General features: G+C 39.6%; 1 protein-coding gene across 4 annotated transcripts in view; it reads left to right on the plus strand.

Annotated features, from left to right (window-relative positions):
• Positions 1–20239, plus strand: part of LOC126356330 (iduronate 2-sulfatase) — a 181127-nt gene that overhangs the window by 146120 nt on the left and 14768 nt on the right. The window lies entirely within an intron of this gene.

A 20239-nucleotide genomic window follows, 5' to 3' on the forward strand; every position in this document is an offset into this window, starting at 1 on the left:
CACATGTATTTAAGTGTACTGCAGGAGCTTTTAAATCTGTGAAGCAGTTTAAATATGTAGCATTTCTCTTAGAACTATCTACTGCCCTACAAGACACTCTATTACAAACACAGTATCTACAGAGCTTCTCAACAAATTGAACTTCAGCAAGGGAATTATGTCATGTAGAGACTTAATGGGATTGAAGATCCAAGAGTTGAAGACCACTACATCTTCCACACAGAGAAATATGGAAAACCAAGCCACAGCATCTCAAACAGGTGAACTGCCTATTTAAAAGCTGAAACGAAAACCTGAAAAGTGTCACAAAACCAGAAGAACTCACCTGAAACCATCACACAATGCTTACATGTCAGATGATGTTATTTCAGCAGTGTCAATGGAATCAAGACCTCATCTGTAGCCAGATGGTTAGAATCACTGCCTGCTGTGCAGGAGGACCCAGTTTTGATTACCAAAACCTCCTCAGATTGCTCTGGTGTAGGGAGGTTTGGAATGTGGCCCACACAGTCTCCTGATGACAAATGACGAACTGTTTGAATAAAGAGGTAGCAGCCTTATCAGGATTCATCTAATGGCAATAATGGCTGTAAGGACTGATGACATGCTGATCAGGTGTCCCAAAATCATAGATTGGTCCTTGTACTGCACTGTAGACAGCAGTCAGCCAGTCATAACAGGCCTAATATGTGAGTGGCATTTACATTTAAAAAGGAACCAGCAATCCTTTCATCCTAATGTCCAATCACTGTAGTGCAATGTAGTCAAAAGACAAAGAAAAACCTCACCACCAAAATGGCTCCCACTCTACAGTTGGATTAATATTATCACAAACTCTTCTGTATGCAGTGTGATGTAGTGATTCGATTTTCTGGCTGGTGTGCTGTGAGTTGCCAGTTCAAGCTTGAACAGCAGCAATTATTTTTTATTTAGACTCTGTCATTTCTAGAAGGGTCTCAGAATTTCTTATGTTTGTGTTATTTGTATATTCTAAAATATTCTGTGTTTGTCTAAATGGCAGCACTCTCCATCCAGGAGTTTAGTTCTGTTATGACAGTATGTTGATATTGGTAATATATGTGTTTTCAAGTGCTAAGTGTTATACATCAATGAAGACCCACTTTTCAGATTTGGACTCAATTCTTGTTATGTTGTGGCAGTGGAAACACTGGCCACAGGGAAACAACTACATCACCACGGCTCCAATTATACACCAAGACACTGTAAAAACTGTTGCCTACATGGACAGAAACTGAAATACAAGATGTACATCATTCCCTAGTTCTGTACATTCAGGAAACCAATGGATTCCAAAATAGCAACAAGTCATTTTGACATCAGGCATCCACCATTGTTGCCTGGAGATGCTGGTCAGGATCTGACAAGATTCTGAAACCGTTCAGCCAAGTTACCAAGTGCAACAGTTGAGATGACATGATATATTTGCCCAGCAGTGGTTTGAGGTAAAAGAAGAGAAGCTCAGTAGTTTTGAGGAACTCCAAGCCAAACTAAAGAAAACATTTGTTGACAATCAGCAGCAAGCAGAAGACCCAACATCATGCAGAAACAACGCAGTCCTAAATGCAAAATGTTTTGGCCCTATGTCACACTGTGAATTCTAATATGACAGAAATCAAGAAGAAGTATTGGTTCTTAGCATTGACCTCCTCTGCCAGTTGACTGCACCAGAAGGAATGGACTCAGCTAGCTCGGATTTCATCTATAGGTCATGATTAATCTGCAGTTCACACTTAAGAGCCTGGCAGAGGGTTCATAAAACTACTTTCACATTATTTCTCTACCATTGCATTCTCAAAGAGTGCATGGGAAAATCAAACACTTAAATCTTTCCATGCAAGCCCCGCTTTCTCTTATTTTATTATGATGGTTTTTTTCTCTCTATATGAGTGGGTGTCAACAAAGTATTTTCACTTTCAGAGGACAAAGTTGTAGGCTAAAATTTCATGATAACATCTTACTGCATCAAAAACCACCTCTGTTTTAATCATTGCCACCCCAATTCATGTATCATATTCATGGTGCTGCCTCTCTTATATCAAAAGAGTACAAAATGAGTTGCCCTTATTTGAACTTCTTCAGTGCCCTCTATAACTCCCATCTGATAAGGATCTCATATTGTGCAGGAACCCTCTAGCAGAGAACAAGCAAGTGTAGTGTAAGCAGCCTCTTTACTGGATTTGTTGCATCCTTGAAGTGTCATGCCAATAAAACACAGTCTTTGGTCTGCCTTCCCAGCAACATTGCCTGTGTGATCATTCCAATCAAAGTTGTTCATAATTGCTATCCCTAGGCATTTAGCTGAACTGAGAGCCTTTAGATTTATGTGATTTATTGTGTAACTGACATTTAATGGTTTCCTTTTAGTACTCACGAGGATAAGCTCACACTTTGTATTATTTAGAGTCAATTGCTACTTTTTGAACCTTGCAGATAGCTTGTCTAAATCATTTTGCAGTTGGTTTTGATCTTCTGATGGCTTTATTAGATGATAAATGACAGCATTGTCAGCAAACAATCTAAGAGGGTTGTTCATATCGTCACCTAAATAATTTATATAGATTAGAAATAGCAGACAGCGTATAAAACTTCCTTGGGGAACTCCAAAAATCATTTCTTTTTTATTTGATGACTTTGCCTCAATTACTACCTTTCTGACAGAAAATCACAAATCCAGTCAAACAGCTCAGATGATACAGTGCAGCAGTATAATGATATTGCAACATCCAACCAAAACAGGTACAACTCCTTTACTCCTTTGTCAAGCATAGTGCTGCACAGAAGACCAGACAGAGCACAAGAAGTCAATATGATTTCACTGTAGATGCTTTTCACACACTGTACCCAACTCCATAGAAAGGAGACAAGTTTTCAATAACTACTATGTCACAAGATGTCAGCCATCACAACAGTTCTGTTCATGCCAGTCAACTGCAAATGATTATAGATGACCTTTGGGATGAAGCCCATTGCTGTACCATGGATGAAGTCTCTCTCCACCATGCTGTAAATATTCCCCATCACCGTACAAAGATATCAACCACTCACCTAACCACTGAAGGCAGGAAAGCAAAGTGAAGCAATCATTTATGGGGGTGAGGCTACCACAGATGAAAATCCCCCATGGATGACAATTACCAAGATGCAAGGAAATCTCATTGGCTGATTCAGTGTATTCTTTTTCTATGGTAATAATAGAAGCTCAAGAAATGAATTAAAATTTGTGCCACAGTTGGGGCATGAACCCAGGTCTCCTTGCTTACTAGGCAGGTGATTAGCCACCACAGCAGATAGCTAACACAGCTGCATGGGCACCCTAGTCCAATACCTTCCTGTCAACACACTTAAATTCATGTATTACTTTGCCTTCGTCAGATTGTAGCTATTGCCAAGGCTTGGGAGATGCAGCAAGCGGTGCGCACGCTTTCGGAACTCTGGCAAAAGTTAAGTGTTCAGTAATAGCATAATATTAAACTTAGTGTAAATTATAGTTTAGATAGTTAAATTAACGTCTGTGTTAGACTGTGTATTGAAGGTTTCGCGAATATTAGCGTATTTTACTCGTAAAGAAGGTTTTACTAAACGGCCGGTTTTCGTCAGTGTTTGTTTACATTTGTAGGCGTAAATTTCGTGCGTGTGTAGACCTCTTATTATTACTTAACTTTGCGCCTATAATCTTAAATACTTCTTTGGTCAATAATTAAAGACTTTTTATCGTCGGATTGTAGATTATTCAAACTTATTTGTTCATAGACTTTCCATTTGGCGTTTGTTTACTTTCAGGTAACGATTGTTTAAATTCACATAGCTTGTTAGATTACATCCATTGTAGGTTCATTATCTTACTGATTTAAGAATATAGTTTGTTGTATTAAGAGATCATTGTTTAAATTTTATTACTGTACATTGCCATGAGCACTAAGTGTGTAAGCTGCCATAGGAAGATAGAATCGGGTGTGGTATGTGGGGGATGTGGGGGTGTTTCTCATTGGGGCTCATGTAGCGGGAAATTTGATGAGATTGTGCTTTTGGCTCTCCCATGGAACTGTAGGTTCTGTAGTATAGAAAAAAGATTCGTACAACAGGAGGAAAAGATGTGTGCCCTTCAGGCTGAACTAGATTCGGTAAAAACTGAATTAGCTAAGTTAAAGGGGGAAAAAGATTGCGGGGTGGGAATTGGTAACAAGGAAATCACGAAAAGGGACCAGCCATGTAGATGTTGTCGAAGTTCCAGTTATGAATAAATTCTCCTTGTTACCTGAAGTAGGAAGGGAGGAGCCAAAAACAGGAGTAGTTGAAAGTAGGGTGCAGCAGACTACTAAAATTGGTAACAGCATTAGGTCGGGAAAATGTAGTAATAGGAAAAGAAAAGTCTTGCTGCTAGGTAGCAGTCATGGGAGGGGTGTAGGCCAACTAGTGCAGGAGAAATTAGGAGAAGATTACCAGGTCACGAGTTTGTTTAAGCCAAGTGCTAGGCTTAGCCAGGTGATAGAAGACATAGGACCATTCTGTAGGGACTTTGACAAGAATGATGAGGTGATAGTAATAGGTGGGGCTGGAAACAGCCTGGCTAAGGATAGGAATTATGATATTAAGAGTGACCTGGATAAAATAGGAGCTGCAACAGGATGTACGAATGTGGGTTTTGTTGAGGTATCGCAGCGTTACGATCAGCCCTCGGTTAACCCTTCTGTGTGGCGAGTTAACAGAGAGTTGAGCGAGCAGCTGCTGGACGGTTCAAAAACACACATTTATACAGTGCCTGTTGGTAGCATTGAGAGATGGGGATACACTCGACATGGCCTGCACCTAAATAGTCTAGGGAAGGATAGATTAGCTGATTTAATTGTAGGTCATCTAAAGGGGGCCACTAGCACTCAAGGCAAAACCCCTGTGACCCGAAAGGGCATAGGGGCACCTTTTTTAGGTTGAACAAGATGTCCAGACAGGCAGCTCTTAAAGGTAAAAAAATAAATGGTTCGAATAAAAGTAGAGGAAACAGTTGTGTTAATATATTTCACCAAAATATCAGGGGATTAAGGAACAAAATACACGAACTAATAATTTGTTTTGAGAATATTAAAAATACAACAGAAGTTGATGTACTGTGCCTGTCTGAACATCATATAACTACACAAATGGAAAATGTAAATATTAATGGGTATAAACTAGCAACTTATTTTTGTAGAGACAATATGGAGAAAGGAGGAGGTGCCATTTATGTTAAGGGGGAACATAGTTTTAAAAACATAGAAACCGCAAAATTCTGTGTAGAACAGCACATTGAAGTATGCGCTTGTGAGCTTAAATTGGACAGTGGTAAATTCATAATTGTGACTGTGTATAGGTCCCCACTTGGAAATTTTCAAATGTTTCTTAAAAACCTAGATCTCTTGCTGCATTATCTGTCATAAAAGGGAAAACACATTATCATTTGTGGAGATTTTAACGTAGATTTTCTTAAACACTCAAGCAAGAAGAACGACCTTGAACTATTACTTTGCTCTTACAATCTGACATCAGTCATTGATTTTCCTACTCGTATTGTACAAGACAGTAGCACCCTGATAGATAACATTTTCATAGACCAAGATAAATTAAAAGAAGTAAGCACCTATCCTACTAAGAACGGGCTTTCTGATCACGATGCACAGCTACTTTCAAATCATGACTTTGCTCCATACAGTAATGTGAAAAAAATAAATAAATAAATAATACGCCCAATTAACCGTATAACAATTCAACAATTTAAGGAAAGCTTGAAAAGGGTAGACTGGGAGGATATTTATCGGGATACCTGATGCAAATGTTAAATTTAACTTATTCCATGATAAACTTGTGGGTATATTTGAAAACAGTTTTCCTAAGAAATTAGTGAATCATAATTCAAATAAACTTGATAAAAAACCATGGCTGACTAAAGGGATTAAAATTTCTTGTAGCCGGAAATGGAAACTATACCAAGACACTAGAATAAGTCGAGATGAAGAAAAGCTCAACCATTATAAGAAATATTGTAATACACTCCTGGAAATTGAAATAAGAACACCATGAATTCATTGCCCCAGGAAGGGGAAACTTTATTGACACATTCCTGGGGTCAGATACATCACATGATCACACTGACAGAACCACAGGCACATAGACACAGGCAACAGAGCATGCACAATGTCGGCACTAGTACAGTGTATATCCACCTTTCGCAGCAATGCAGGCTGCTATTCTCCCATGGAGACGATCGTAGAGATGTTGGATGTAGTCCTGTGGAACGGCTTCCCATGCCATTTCCACCTGGCGCCTCAGTTGGACCAGCGTTCGTGCTGAATGTGCAGACCGCATGAGACGACGCTTCATCCAGTCCCAAACATGCTCAATGGGGGACAGATCCGGAGATCTTGCTGGCCAGGGTAGTTGACTTACACCTTCTAGAGCACGTTGGGTGGCACGGGATACATGCGGACGTGCACACCATGATGCAGGGTGTTGGCCCTGTGTGCCTCGGTCGTATGCAGTCCTGATTGTGGCGCTCACCTGCACGGCGCCAAACACGCATACGACCATCATTGGCAGAAGCAACTCTCATCGCTGAAGAAGACACGTCTCCATTCGTCCCTCCATTCACGCCTGCCGCGACACCACTGGCGGCGGGCTGCACGATGTTGGGGCCTGAGCGGAAGACAGTCTAACGGTGTGCGGGACCGTAGCCCAGCTTCATGGAGACAGTTGCGAATGGTCCTCACCGATACCCCAGGAGCAACAGTGTCCCTAATTTGCTGGGAAGTGGCGGTGCGGTCCCCTATGGCACTTCGTAGGATCCTACGGTCTTGGCGTGCATCCGTGCGTCGCTGCGGTCTGGTCCCAGGTCAACGGGCACGTGCACCTTCCGCGGACCACTGGCGACAACATCGATGTACTGTGGAGACCTCACGCCCCACATGTTGAGCAATTCGGCGGTACGTCCACCCGGCCTCCCGCATGCCCACTATACGCCCTCGCTTAAAGTCCGTCAACTGCACATACAGTTCACGTCCACGCTGTCATGGCATGCTACCAATGTTAAAGACTGTGATGGAGCTCCGTATGCCACGGCAAACTGGCTGACACTGACGGCGGCGGTGCACAAATGCTGCGCAGTTAGCGCCATTCGACGGCCAACACTGCGGTTCCTGGTGTGTCCGCTGTGCCGTGCGTGTGATCATTGCTTGTACATCCCTCTCGCAGTGTCCGGAGCAAGTATGGTGGGTCTGACACCCCGGTGTCAATGTGTTCTTTTTTCCATTTCCAGGAGTGTATATTAAGGAAAGTTATAAAAAAATCCAGAAGTATATGTATCAAGTCTGAGATTAGCACCTCTGATGACAAAGTTAAAACAATATGGAATATAGTTAAAAGGGAAACAGGGCAACCAAGGTCACAGGACAACAGTATTACTGTTAAGCACAATGAAAAGCTTATAAATGAAAAATCACAGGTTGAAAATATTTTTAATAATCATTTTATAAATGTAGTGGAAAATATAGGCACCAGCTGCTCACCAGATAGGGCAGAACTCTATATGAAAGGGGCATTCCCGGTGCAAACAAATGAAATTGAAATCCTACCCACCTCACCGTCTGAAATTAAGAAAATAATAAATTCACTTAAGAATAAAAACTCACATGTAACTGATGGTATCTCCAATAGAATAATAAAATCTTGTCCACACCTGATAAGTCGATTTCTTAGCCACATATGTAATAGCTCATTGAATCAGGGAATATTTCCTGACAGATTGAAATATGCCATAGTTAAACCCTTGTATAAAAAAGGTGACAAGACAGACGTCAACAATTATCATCCTATTTCACTTCTGACATCCTTCTCAAAAGTGTTTGAAAAAGTAATGTACTCAAGAGTAACTTTATACATTAGTGGGAATAACGTTTTAACAAAATGTCAGTTCGGTTTTCAGAAAGGTGTTTCAACAGATAGTGCTATACACGCTTTCACTGATCAAATTTTAAATGCTCTGGATAGTAGAACATCACCAATTGGGATTTTCTGTGATCTCTCTAAGGTTTTTGATTGTGTGGATCTTGAAATCCTCTTAGATAAGCCGAAGTACTATGGAATGAATGGTTCAGTACACAGATGGTTTACTTCATATTTAACAGGTAGAATGCAGAAGGTTGAAACAGTAAACCCACATAGTACACAAAGGGCACCAAATTATTCAGACTGGTGATGTATCAAGAATGGGGTACCACAGGGTTCTGTCTTGGGGCCTTTATTGTTTTTAATATATGTTAATGACTTGCCTAATTATATTCATGAAGATGCAAACTTGGTTCTCTTTGCAGATGACACAAGTATTGTAATCAAGCCTAAAAAGCAAGAATCAGCTGAGGAAAATGCAAATAATGTTTTTCAAAGAGTTATTAGATGGTTTCCGCAAATGGACTTTCATTGAACTTTGAAAAAACACTGTACATACAGTTCAGTACAGGGAAAGGCATAACACCGGAAATAAATATAGAGTGTGGGGGAAAATCTTTAGCTAAAGCAGATTGTTCAAATTTTCTGGGTGTCTGTATTGATCAGAATTTAAACTGGAAGACACACATTGACAGTCTACTGAAACGATTGAGCTCAGCTACCTATGCTATTAGTGTCATTGCAAATTTTGGAGACAAGCACATGAGTAAGTTAGCTTACCATGCATATTTTCATTCATTGCTTTCTTACGGAATCATCTTTTGGGGCAATTCATCACTAAGAAAGAAGGTATTTATTGCACAAAAACGTGTTATCAGAATAATGTCTGGGGCTCATCCAAGATCATCTTGTAGACAATTTTTTAAAGAATTAGGGATATTGCCAGTAGCTTCACAATATATATACAGCCTAATGAAATTTGTTGTTAGTAACCCAGATCACTACAGAATTAATAGCACAGTCCACAGCTACAATACTAGGAGACAGGGTGACCTTCACTACCATTCATTGAATTTGACATTGGCACAAAAGGGGGTGAATTATAGTGCCACAAAGATTTTTGGTCAATTGCCAAACAATATCAAAAGTCTGACAGACAACCAATCGGCATTCAAAAGTAAGTTAAGGGAATTCCTGAATGACAACTCCTTCTACTCCATAGATGAATTTTTAGACATAGGCCAAAGAAATACAGTAAGCATTAACAATTGTACCGTATATAAGACTAAGATGATTATTTGGGATAAATGAATCTTGTGTACTTTGACATGTTCCACATCATTACGAAAGAATCTTGTTCATGATCCATGGAACAAGTAATATAACTAACTAACTAACTAACTAACTAACTAACTAACTCTCCGGTATTGGAATAGCACCCCAGCATTGGGCGTAACAGGTGGTCTATATATCTGATATAATTAAATTTTCCTTGATACATTTGTCTCATTTTTGTCTATGAGAATGATAGAAGCTCAAGAAATTAATTAAAATTTGGGCTGTTGTTGAAAAATCATGCTCCATTATCACTACAGACACAGGAGAGGATGCTACTAATGAACTGCCAACAGGCTCTGACCTGGCTGAGGAACAAAGTTGCTGAGTGTTAGCTGCTCTGTGTCAGTTTTTAAATGCTTTCAAATCCAGCATGGAGAAAAGACTGACCAAGCAGTCCTAGGTGAAACACCATACAAACATGGTGATCATCCACCAATTAGCCAGCACTTATGTAGGGTTCCACCAGCTCAGTGACTGATAATCCAGGAAGAAGTGGATGAGATTCTGCAAGATGACATCATTGAACTTACAGAGAGTCCTTGGTCACCTCCTGTGGTGCTTGTGAATAATAAGGATGGCACATGGCACTACAGAATTGATAACAATAACAATGATTGAACTTCACAAAAAGGAATGTCTCTGCAACATAAACTGATTGAAAGGAGTAAAATATTTCCAAAATATACAGAGAAAATAAGAGCAATTTTTGACTCCTTGGCACATTTGTGATGTGAGAAGTTTTCTCTGAATGTGTTTGACTGCTGGTGTTTCATAAATGACTTTTATGTCAAATCACTTCCCTGGGAAGAACTACTGCAGGGAGACTCCATACCTACCTGAAATAAAGTGAAAAGAAGATCCTTATTTATCCTTAAAGAAACTATAACATCTTGTATGACAAGATTGCTGAGACAGAACTTGACACTGATGTTAGTGATAAATGAATAGGTGCAATTCTAGTACAAAATCAGGAACATGCTGAAAATGTGATGCTTATGTTCCCAAAGTACTCTCCTAATCTGAGAGGAGTTATACTGTAACTGAGAAAGAGTGTCTTGCAGTTGCTTGGACCATCAACACATTCTTGCTGTATTTATTTGGCAAACCATTCACCATTCTGACAGGTCATCATTCTTTATGCTGGCTGACTAGCCTGAAGGATCTGTCAGGTTGATTGGTGAGATGGACACTGAGCCTTCAGGAGTACTATGTAATGGTGATATACAAAAATGGATGCAAATAATAATGATACCTACTGTTTTTCAAGGAATCCTGTGGTGGTACACAACTGCATGGATAAAAATATGAGTCATTGTTGCATTATATGACATTAATGCTAATCGGAGGGAAGATCCAGCATCACTGAAAACCATAAATCCTTGAAGAATGAGGAACCAATGAAACGTGAATTCCAATTAATGAACAGAATATTGTGTATGAGTAACGATAATCTAGTGGGGGTAGAAATTTTGATTGTTATCCAAGATCATCTGTGGCCAGTTAACATGAAGTTTTTCCATGACACTCCAACGTCTGGTCACCTGGGATTCGTGAAGACTCTAGTCAGAATCGTATGCAGGTATCACTGCCAAGTCTCTATCTTTCCATTAGAGAGTACATGAGTCACTGTAAGGAATGCCAATAGCGGGAGCATATGCCACATTTACCTCCAGGGTATGTGGTACCAATTCCACCACCAACAGTGCCATTCCACTGAATTGGAATCGAGTTCTTGTGGTATTTCATGAAGTTAACAAGCAGCAATTGATGGATAGTCTGCACTTATTACTTCACCCCCGACACTGACACTTAGCTGTGCTGACTGCAGAAGCTCCAGTAATTTGCAAGATGCCTTGTAGAAGACAATGATTTGAAGCACAGAGCATCCTTTGTGATTATCTCAGACTGTCGAAAAAATTTCCAGTCAGGACTAATATCAGAGGTAATTTCATATTGGTATACCACCCATAGGATGACAATTGCCTACCAGCCACAGATGACTGGCCTCACAGAACACTTTTATCAGATGTTGGCACATATGCCTTTGACATATGTTGATGTCAAACAGAAAGACTGGAATATTTTACTATCTGTCATGACATTCACATCAATGCGCCAAAGCAAGACATTACAGGTTTCACACCTTTCTTTCTGCTCACATTCCTGAGGCTGAAATGACAATAGGTACACTGTTTCTGTTTCAACCAGGCAACACTCAAGATGTCTACATTGAAACACCTTGTTGCCAGAACCAAAGAAGCAAAGCAGTTGTTTCACAGACAGACCCTGCCCACCCAGGAGAAAGAGTGAGAGTGGTAGAACACCATGCACAGGCCAATGGTATATAGCCTGGGGGGCTAGGTATGGATTTTTATGCCTATTCAGAAAGTGGAGCTATTGGAACAGTTAATAAAGCTCTACTCTGGGTGGTGGCACATCATTTGTCACTTATTGGACAGCACATACTAAGTTGAGGTTCATAACTATTCATCTAGAAGAGAAAAGCACAGAGAGGCTGTCCTCTGTATAAAGTCCTACTTCAGAACTGAGGCACAGATTGATGAAAAAAGCTTCCTGTTCAAAGAAACTGAAGACCCACTCAATGATAATGCCATAGTGAAATGATGTGTCAACACAGCCAGAATGTGAAAGTCCTCCAGTGCTGCCATACAGTGGGCAGTTGACAAGTTCTAGGTCCAGGATGCAGTAATCAGTTCCAGTGATAACTTCTAAAACAGTGGGTTACATTTTCTCCAGAACAGGGAGAAATGAATTGTGTTGCATGCAGTCTAGCATTGCAGTTTGCATCACTGGCTGGCATACTGTGGGTTGGCAGTTCAAACCCAATTACCAGCAACTATTTTTATTTAGTATCTGTTATTTCTGTAAGTTTCTAGTAATTTCTTATGTTGGCAATGTATGTATGTCCTAGAATATTTGATGATTGTATAAATAGCAGCACTCTCTATCCAGTAGTTCATTTCTACTCTGGAGGTATAACGGTGTTATTGTGAAATCTAGTGCTAAGCTTAGCCAGGTTACAGGAAACCTAGGGGCCTTGTGCAAAGATTTTTATGGCAAGGACCCTTCTCTTATAGTAGGAGGAGCAGGAAACAGCCAGGTTAGCAATTCGGACTATAGCACTACGTGTGACCTGGATGTAATAGGTGCAGCAACAGCTCACACTCGTGTGGGTTTTGTGGATGTTTTGCAGCACCATGATCAGCCCTGGGTTAATACGGCTGCCAACCATGTTAACAGAGAGCTGGGGGGGGGTTACTGTTGACAGAAACTAAATCTCTTATCTGTGCTGTGCCTGTTGATGCAATTGGGAGGTGGGGTTACACTAGTCATGGCCTGCACCTGAGTAGGAGGGGGAACGATAGATTAGTTGATCTTCTTGCAGAAAATGTAAGGGGGGCCACATGCACACAAGACAAAATACCTGTGATTACTGGAGTCAGAGGGACACATTTTTTATGTTAGAGTCAGGTTACAGACAGAGAGTATTGAAAAAGATTAAAACAGAACAGTGCCATAATGTCTGTAGCAGTATCCAAAGAAATAAAATTTGTGTGTTTCGTCAGAACATTAGAGGACTGAAAAATCAAATAGATGAGCTTCTTGTGTGCTTAGAAAATGGGGTAAATTCTGAAAGTATAGATTGTTTTGTGTCTCTCTGAACACCATGTAACTGCAGGGATGGAGAAGTTAAATTTAAGGCATTACAGATTAGCATCTTATTCATATAGAGTCAACATGGAAAAAGGAGGAGTTGCTACTTATATAAAAACTGGATGCAAAGTCAAAAATATTGAAACAAATAGTTTTTGTGTAGATCAGATCCTTGAAGCATGTGCTTGTGAGATGCTACTGCAATATACTTCTATAGTAATTGTTACAATCTACAGATCCCTCAAGGTAACTTTCAGCTATTCATGAAAAATATTGAGCCATTATTGAGCTACTGTCAGACAAAAAGAAGCAGTTAGTGGTTTGTGGTGATTTTAATGTAGATTTCTTAAAAGATACAGGTAGAAAAAAGAAAAAATGGAGCTAGAATCTTTGTTTGGTTGTTTCAATCTAGTATTTGTCATAAATTTTTCAACTTGTGTGCAGCAGGATAGTAGGTCACTTATCGATAACATTTTCATAGATAGTGCTCAGGCAGAAACAATTAATGCGTACCCAGTTGTTAATGGGCTATCTGATTCTGATGCACAGTTAATGGAAATAACACATATAGCACCTTACAGGAGTCATGCAGGTTTATACAAGGCAGGGAGGCTTATTAATGTGAACAGGATACAGAGCTTTAAGTGCAGCCTAGAAGAGGTACAATGGGATGAAGTATACACAGAAAATGATGCTGATGTCAAATTCAGTTTATTCCACCATAAATTTGTCTCAATATTTGAGAGTTGCTTTCCTGAAATGTTATCCATAAAAGCCATTACAAAGTCAAGTAAGCAATGAACTAAGGGAACTAAGATATCTTGTAAGAGGAAGAGGGAAATATATGGACAGGCCAGAATAAGTCAGGATCCGATGTTACTTGCTTAATACAAAAGATACTGTAATATTTTAAGGACAGTCATTAAGAAGTCGAGAAGCTTATGTGTTCTGACAGAAATTAATAATGCGGATAATAAGATTAAAACTATGCGGAATATTGTCAAACAGGAGACGGGGCAGCCTGACAGTGCACAGCATACCACAGCAATAAAGCTAAATGATGATGTTGTGAGTGATAATTCACAAGTTGCTAGTATTTTTAACACTCACTTTCTGAATGTAGCTGCAAAAATAGGGTTAAAGCATTCAGTTGAAGAAGCAAACTGTGCCAAACAAAATATTGCCCTAATACTGACAACTTTGAGCCAAGAATGAACTAAACAGTGAACAAGACTGAGTGACACTGAAGTTGTGGTCACTTATGCAGCATCTTGACAGTCAGAATTGTATTTACTTCTTGTTAGAACTTACATCACAGTTAAAATTTTACTGTAAGTTGTTTCATGTTAAAATTTACTTGAAAATTTAGGGTAATGTAATTAAAATGATGATCTTTTATCTTCATTTGCCTTTTTTTGACAAAATTACACAACCTTCTACATTTACCTTTCACTCCCCTTAATTCAACATTTTGTCTTATTTACTTTTGGCTTCAACATTTTCCCACAAGAACTGGAATACTAATTAGTATAATCATCTTTTCTGTAAATACAACTGTTCAGAATTTGACATCTTTATATGAAATTTACATGAATTATGTAACATTAACAATACAACGTTTTACCTATTCCCATATTTCATACTCCATATTAGTCAGCCTCCCATGAACCATGGACCTTGCCATTGGTGGGGAGGCTTGCATGCCTCAGCGATACATATGGCCATACCATAGGTGCAACCACAATGGACGGGTATCTGTTGAGAGGCCAGACAAACGTGTGGTTCCTGAAGAGGGGCAGCAGCCTTTTCACTAGTTGCAGGGGCAACAGTCTGGATGATTGACTGATCTGACCTTGTAAACCTAACCAAAACAGCTTTGCTGTGCTGGTACTGCGAATGGCTGAAAGCAAGGGGCAACTACAGCCATAATTTTTCCTGAGGGCATGCAGCTTTACCGTATGGGTAAATGATGATGGCATCCTCTTGGGTAAAATATTCCGGAGGTAAAATAGTCCCCCATTCGGATCTCCAGGTGGGGACTACTAAAGAGAACGTCGTTATCAGGAGAAAGAAAACTGGCATACTGTGGATCAGAGCGTGGAATGTCAGATCCCTTAATAGGGCAGGTAGGTTAGAAAACTTAAAAAGGGGAATGGATAGGTTAAAATTAGATATAGTGGGAATTTGTGAAGTTCGGTGTCAGGAGGAATAAGACTTTTGGTCAGGTGAATACAGGGTTTTAAATACAAAATGAAATAGGGGTAATGCAGGAGTAGGTTTAATAATGAATAATAAAAAATAGGTGCGCCGGTAAGCTACTACAAAAAGCATAGTGAATGCATTATTGAGGCCAACGTAGACACGAACCCCACACCTAGTACAATAGTACAGGTTTAAGTGCCAACTAGCTCTGCAGATAGTAAAGAAATTTATGAAATGTATGATGAGATACAAGAAATTATTCAGGCGGTGAAGGGAGATGAAAATTTAATAGTCATGGGTGACTGAAATTCGAGAGTAGAAAAAGGGAGAGAAGGAAACATAGTAGTTGAATATGGATTGGGGGAAAGAAATGAAAGAGGAAGCCATCTAGTTGAACTTAATCATAGCTAACACTTGGTCAAGAATCATAAAAGAAGGTTGTACACATGGAAGAATCCTGGTAATACTAGAAGGTATCAGATAGATTATATAATGGTAAGATAGATATTTAGGAACCAGGTATTACATTTAAGACATTTCCAGGGGCAGATGTGGACTCTGACCACAATCTATTGGTTATGAGCTGTAGATTAAAACTGAAGAAACTGCAAAAAGGTGGAAATTTAAGGAGATGGGATCTGGACAAACTTATTAAATCACAGGCTGTACAGAGTTTCAGGGAGAGCGTAAGGGAACAATTGTCACAAATGGGGGAAAGAAATACAGTAGAAGAAGAATGGGTAGCTCTGAGGGATGAAGTAGTGAAGGCAGCAGAGGATCAAGTAGAAAAAAAGACGAGGGCTTATAGAAATCCTTTGGTAACAGAAGAAATATTGAATTTAATTGATGAAAGGAGAAAATATAAAAATGAAGTAAATGAAGCAGGCAAAAAAGAATACAAACGTCTCAAAAATGAGATTGACATTAAGTGCAAAATGGCTCAGCAGGAATGGCTAGAGGACAAATGTAAGGATGTAGAGGCTTATCTCACTAGGGTAAGATAGCTACTGCCTACAGGAAAATTAAAGAGACTTTTGGAGAAAACAGAACCACTTGTATGAATATCAATAGATGGAAACCCAGTTCCAAGCAAAGAAGGGAAAGCAGAAAGGTGGAAGGAGTATATAGAGGGTCTATACAAGGGCGGCTTACTTGAGGACAAAATTCTGGAAATGGAAGAGGATGTAGATGAAGACGAAATGGGAGATAGGATACTGCGTGAAGAGTTTGACAGGGCACTAAAAGACCTAAATTAAAAAAAGGACCCAGGAGTAGACAACATTCCATTGGAACTACTGACAGCCTTGGGAGAGCCAGTCCTGACAAAACTCTACCATCTGGTGAGCAAGATATATGAGACAGGTGAAATACCCTCAGACTTCAAGAAGAATATAATAATTCCAATCCCAAAGGAAGCAAGTGTTGACAGATGTGAAAATTACCGAACAGTCAGTTTAATAAGCCACAGCTGCAAAATACTAACGCAAATTCCTTACAGATGAATGGAAAAACTGGTAGAAGTCAACCTTGGGGAAGATCAGTTTGGATTCTATAGAAATATTGGAACATGTGAGGCAATACTGACATTACGACCTGTCTTAGAAGAAAGATTAAGTAAAGGCAAACCTACATTTCTAGCATTTGTAGACTTAGAGAAAGCTTTTGACAATGTTGACTGGAATACTCTTTTTCAAGTTCTAAAGGTGGCAGGGGTAAAATACAGGGAGCGAAAGACTATTTACAATTTGTATAGAAACCAGATGGCAGTTATAAGAGTCGAGGGACATGAAAGGGAAGTAGTGGTTGGGAAGGGAGTGAGACAAGTTTGTAGCCTCTCCCCGATGTTATTCAATCTGTATACTGAGCAAGCAGTAAAGGAAACAAAAGAAAAATTTGGAGTAGGTATTAAAATCCATCGAGAAGAAATAAAAACTTTGAGGTTCGCCGATGACATTGTAATTCTGTCAGAGACAGCAAAGGACTTGGAAGAGCAGTTGAATGGATGGACAGTGTCTTGAAAGGAGGATATAAGATGAACATAAACAAAAGCAAAACGAGGATAATGGAATGTAGTCGAATTAAGTCAGGTGAGCTGAGGGAATTAGATTAGGAAATGAGGCACTTAAAGTAGTAAAGGAGTTTTGCTATTTGGGGAGCAAAATAACTGATGATCGTCAAAGTAGAGAGGATATAAAATGTAGACTGGCAATGGCAAGAAAAGCATTTCTGAAGAAGAGAAATTTGTTAACATCGAGTATAGATTTAAGTGTCAGGAAGTCATTTCAGAAAGTATTTGTATGGAGTGTAGCCATGTATGGAAGTGAAACATGGATGATAAATAGTTTGGACAAGAAGAGAATAGAAGCTTTCGAAATGTGGTGCTACAGAAGAATGCTGAAGATTAGATGGGTAGATCACATAACTAATGAGGAGGTATTGAATAGAATTGGGGAGAAGAGGAGTTTGTGGCACAACTTGACAAGAAGAAGGGACCGGTTGGTAGGACATGTGCTGAGGCATCAAGGAATCACAAATTTAGGATTGGAGGGCAGTGCTGAGCATAAAAATCATAGAGGGAGACCAAGAGATGAATACACTAAGCAGATTCAGAAGGACGTAGGTTGCAGTAAGTGCTGGGAGATGAAGCAGCTTGCACAGGATAGAGCTGCATCAAACCAGTCTCAGGACCGAAGACCACAAAAACAACAACATATTAGTCAACTATTTTTGTCTATAGAATAATGAGTGTAAATAAAAGAGCAATTACAGAAAAATGAGCATAATTGAATAGTACCAATTGCAGTACTATGAGGCAGTAAAAGAACTGAAAGATTAACTATCAAAAATGAAATATGCACGTGTATTGTGCTCTGTGTTAGTTGTGTGTATCATGACGTTTCATAATCAGAAATATCATGTAGTATAGTTGGTGAATCTTCGTTTGTTACATTACAATATGCAATAAAAAGCGTAATTCAGTGCTCTTTATTTGTGGAGACTTTTCAGGTTTTAACAACTCCTTTAGTCTTGCAGCAAGTAATCACCAACTGTCGACAACTATTAACAGGATGGAGGAAGGGTCACTAGAATGCAGTTTTAGGATTTTGTGCCTTTAACTGCCTGAACTAAACTTGAGGAACACAATTTTAAATTTTAAACAGTCAGTGAGGTTTCTGAGCCTCACTTTTCATTAGAAACGTAACGGCTACCACATTTGGTGGCTAAAGAAATTGATCACTCAAAGCTCTTGGTATGATGAAATGAACTGCACACAGGATATGGGAAGCCAAGGAATTTTGCTTGCTCAGGTTTTGTAGAACTTTTGTTTTGGCCTAGTCTGGTTATGAATTCTCAGTGCATGTGTCAATGAGATAATGATACCTGAAGGTAATGGATGCAGTCCATCATGAGGTAATTAGGTTGCTCACAGGATTGTTTATAACAATACTCAAGCCAAGTCTCTTTACCAAACCACTTCATATAAAATTTCAACTCCTAGTTGTGTGAAAAGTATACAAAATATACTCAATACTAAAAGCATCTGCATACCATGCTACTGCTTGCCCACTCTTGGTGCACATTTTCAATACTCATCCAAGAGCAATGAGATCATTTGGGAATTGAGCAAAGAGCCATCTTTTAGATGTGAGCCTGCTGGTGTGGCCGTGCGGTTCTAGGCGTGTCAGTCTGGAACCGCGGGACCGCTACGGTCGCAGATTCAAATCCTGCCTCAGGCATGGATGTGTGTGATGTCCTTAGGTTAGTTAGGTTTAAGTAGTCCTAAGTTCTAGGGGACTGATGACCTCAGCTGTTAAGTCCCATAGTGCTCAGGGCCATTTGAACCATTTTTAGATGTGAGTGTGGCAAATATTACCATTTTACACTAAGGATGTAGTAAATCAGCCCCTTGCTTAAGCAAAGGTACAAAATTGACTAATTTAAGATAGGGCTGCACTTCAAATCTAGTTTTTAAAAATTTATGTAATAATATTTTAGATGAGCACCACAATTTTAAGACTGGGCATTCAGATGGACCAAAACAGGAGTCTCTTGGTTGCTCAGTGTTTTCCTTGCTAGTGCCTTTAGGATCTGTCTTCCAAGTGTATTTACAGTATTGTGTCATGCTGAGTTGCATATAGTTCTGAAGACACTGAAACATATGACATGCAGCCAAGTGAAGATGTTTCTCATTATCTCTGATTCCCTTAATGCTCTATATGTTCTGCAACAAGTGCATCCAGCAGAAGAAAATTACACAGAACATATCTGATATTATTCTTCTCTTGCTTTGAGAGCACGGAGAGTTGGTGTCATTCTACACAGTGCCTGGACACACAAGAATAAAGGGAAATGGATAAGCTGACAGAGGATCCAGAGACACCTACAGGGGAGACAGATTTAAAAAAACATGCCATCCCCTTACAGGCAGTGAATTCACTGTTATGCCAGAAGGTTATGCATCAATGGGAGGCAGAGTGGCTTGAGGCAAAGGACTACAATTGTGAGCTGTGAAAACAGCTGTTCATCTGCGGTGTTCCTCATTCTGGTTACACAGGCAAAATGAATTCCCACTCACCATATCTGTATAGGATGTAGGCCTCATACATATGGCTTTTAATTCCAGAGGGGGGATCTGTCTGTTTGTAGCATCTGAGATGTACACAAAATTTGGTACATTATTTTTAGTGGAGTGCATTTCATATTCTAATGACAGGACAGTAGTAGATTTCAAGGTCTTCCATCTTGTGCTTTGCATTTATCAATTTCCATAACACTTCATATGGGCCTTCTACCTGCACATCATCATGCAATTATATGTGTATATATACGAGGGTCGGTCAAAAAGTAATGCCTCCCATTTTTTTTCTACTTAAAAAAATTAAGTTAAGTGAAAAATTTGAATTTGGCGCCATTCCTCAAACCTTCTTCTGCAATCCACTGCAGTAGTAACTTTCTGTGTCAACAGGTGGCAGCACAGCAGAAGTTTGTAAGATGGTCGACATCGATGTTCGTTTGAGACAGCGTTGTGTGATTGAATTCTTGAATGCAGAAGGTGAAACGCCCATACGCATTCATGAAAGACTGAAGAAGG

The sequence above is a fragment of the Schistocerca gregaria genome, chromosome 3 (genome assembly GCF_023897955.1).
Source record: "Schistocerca gregaria isolate iqSchGreg1 chromosome 3, iqSchGreg1.2, whole genome shotgun sequence".
Lineage (NCBI taxonomy): Eukaryota > Metazoa > Arthropoda > Insecta > Orthoptera > Acrididae > Schistocerca > Schistocerca gregaria.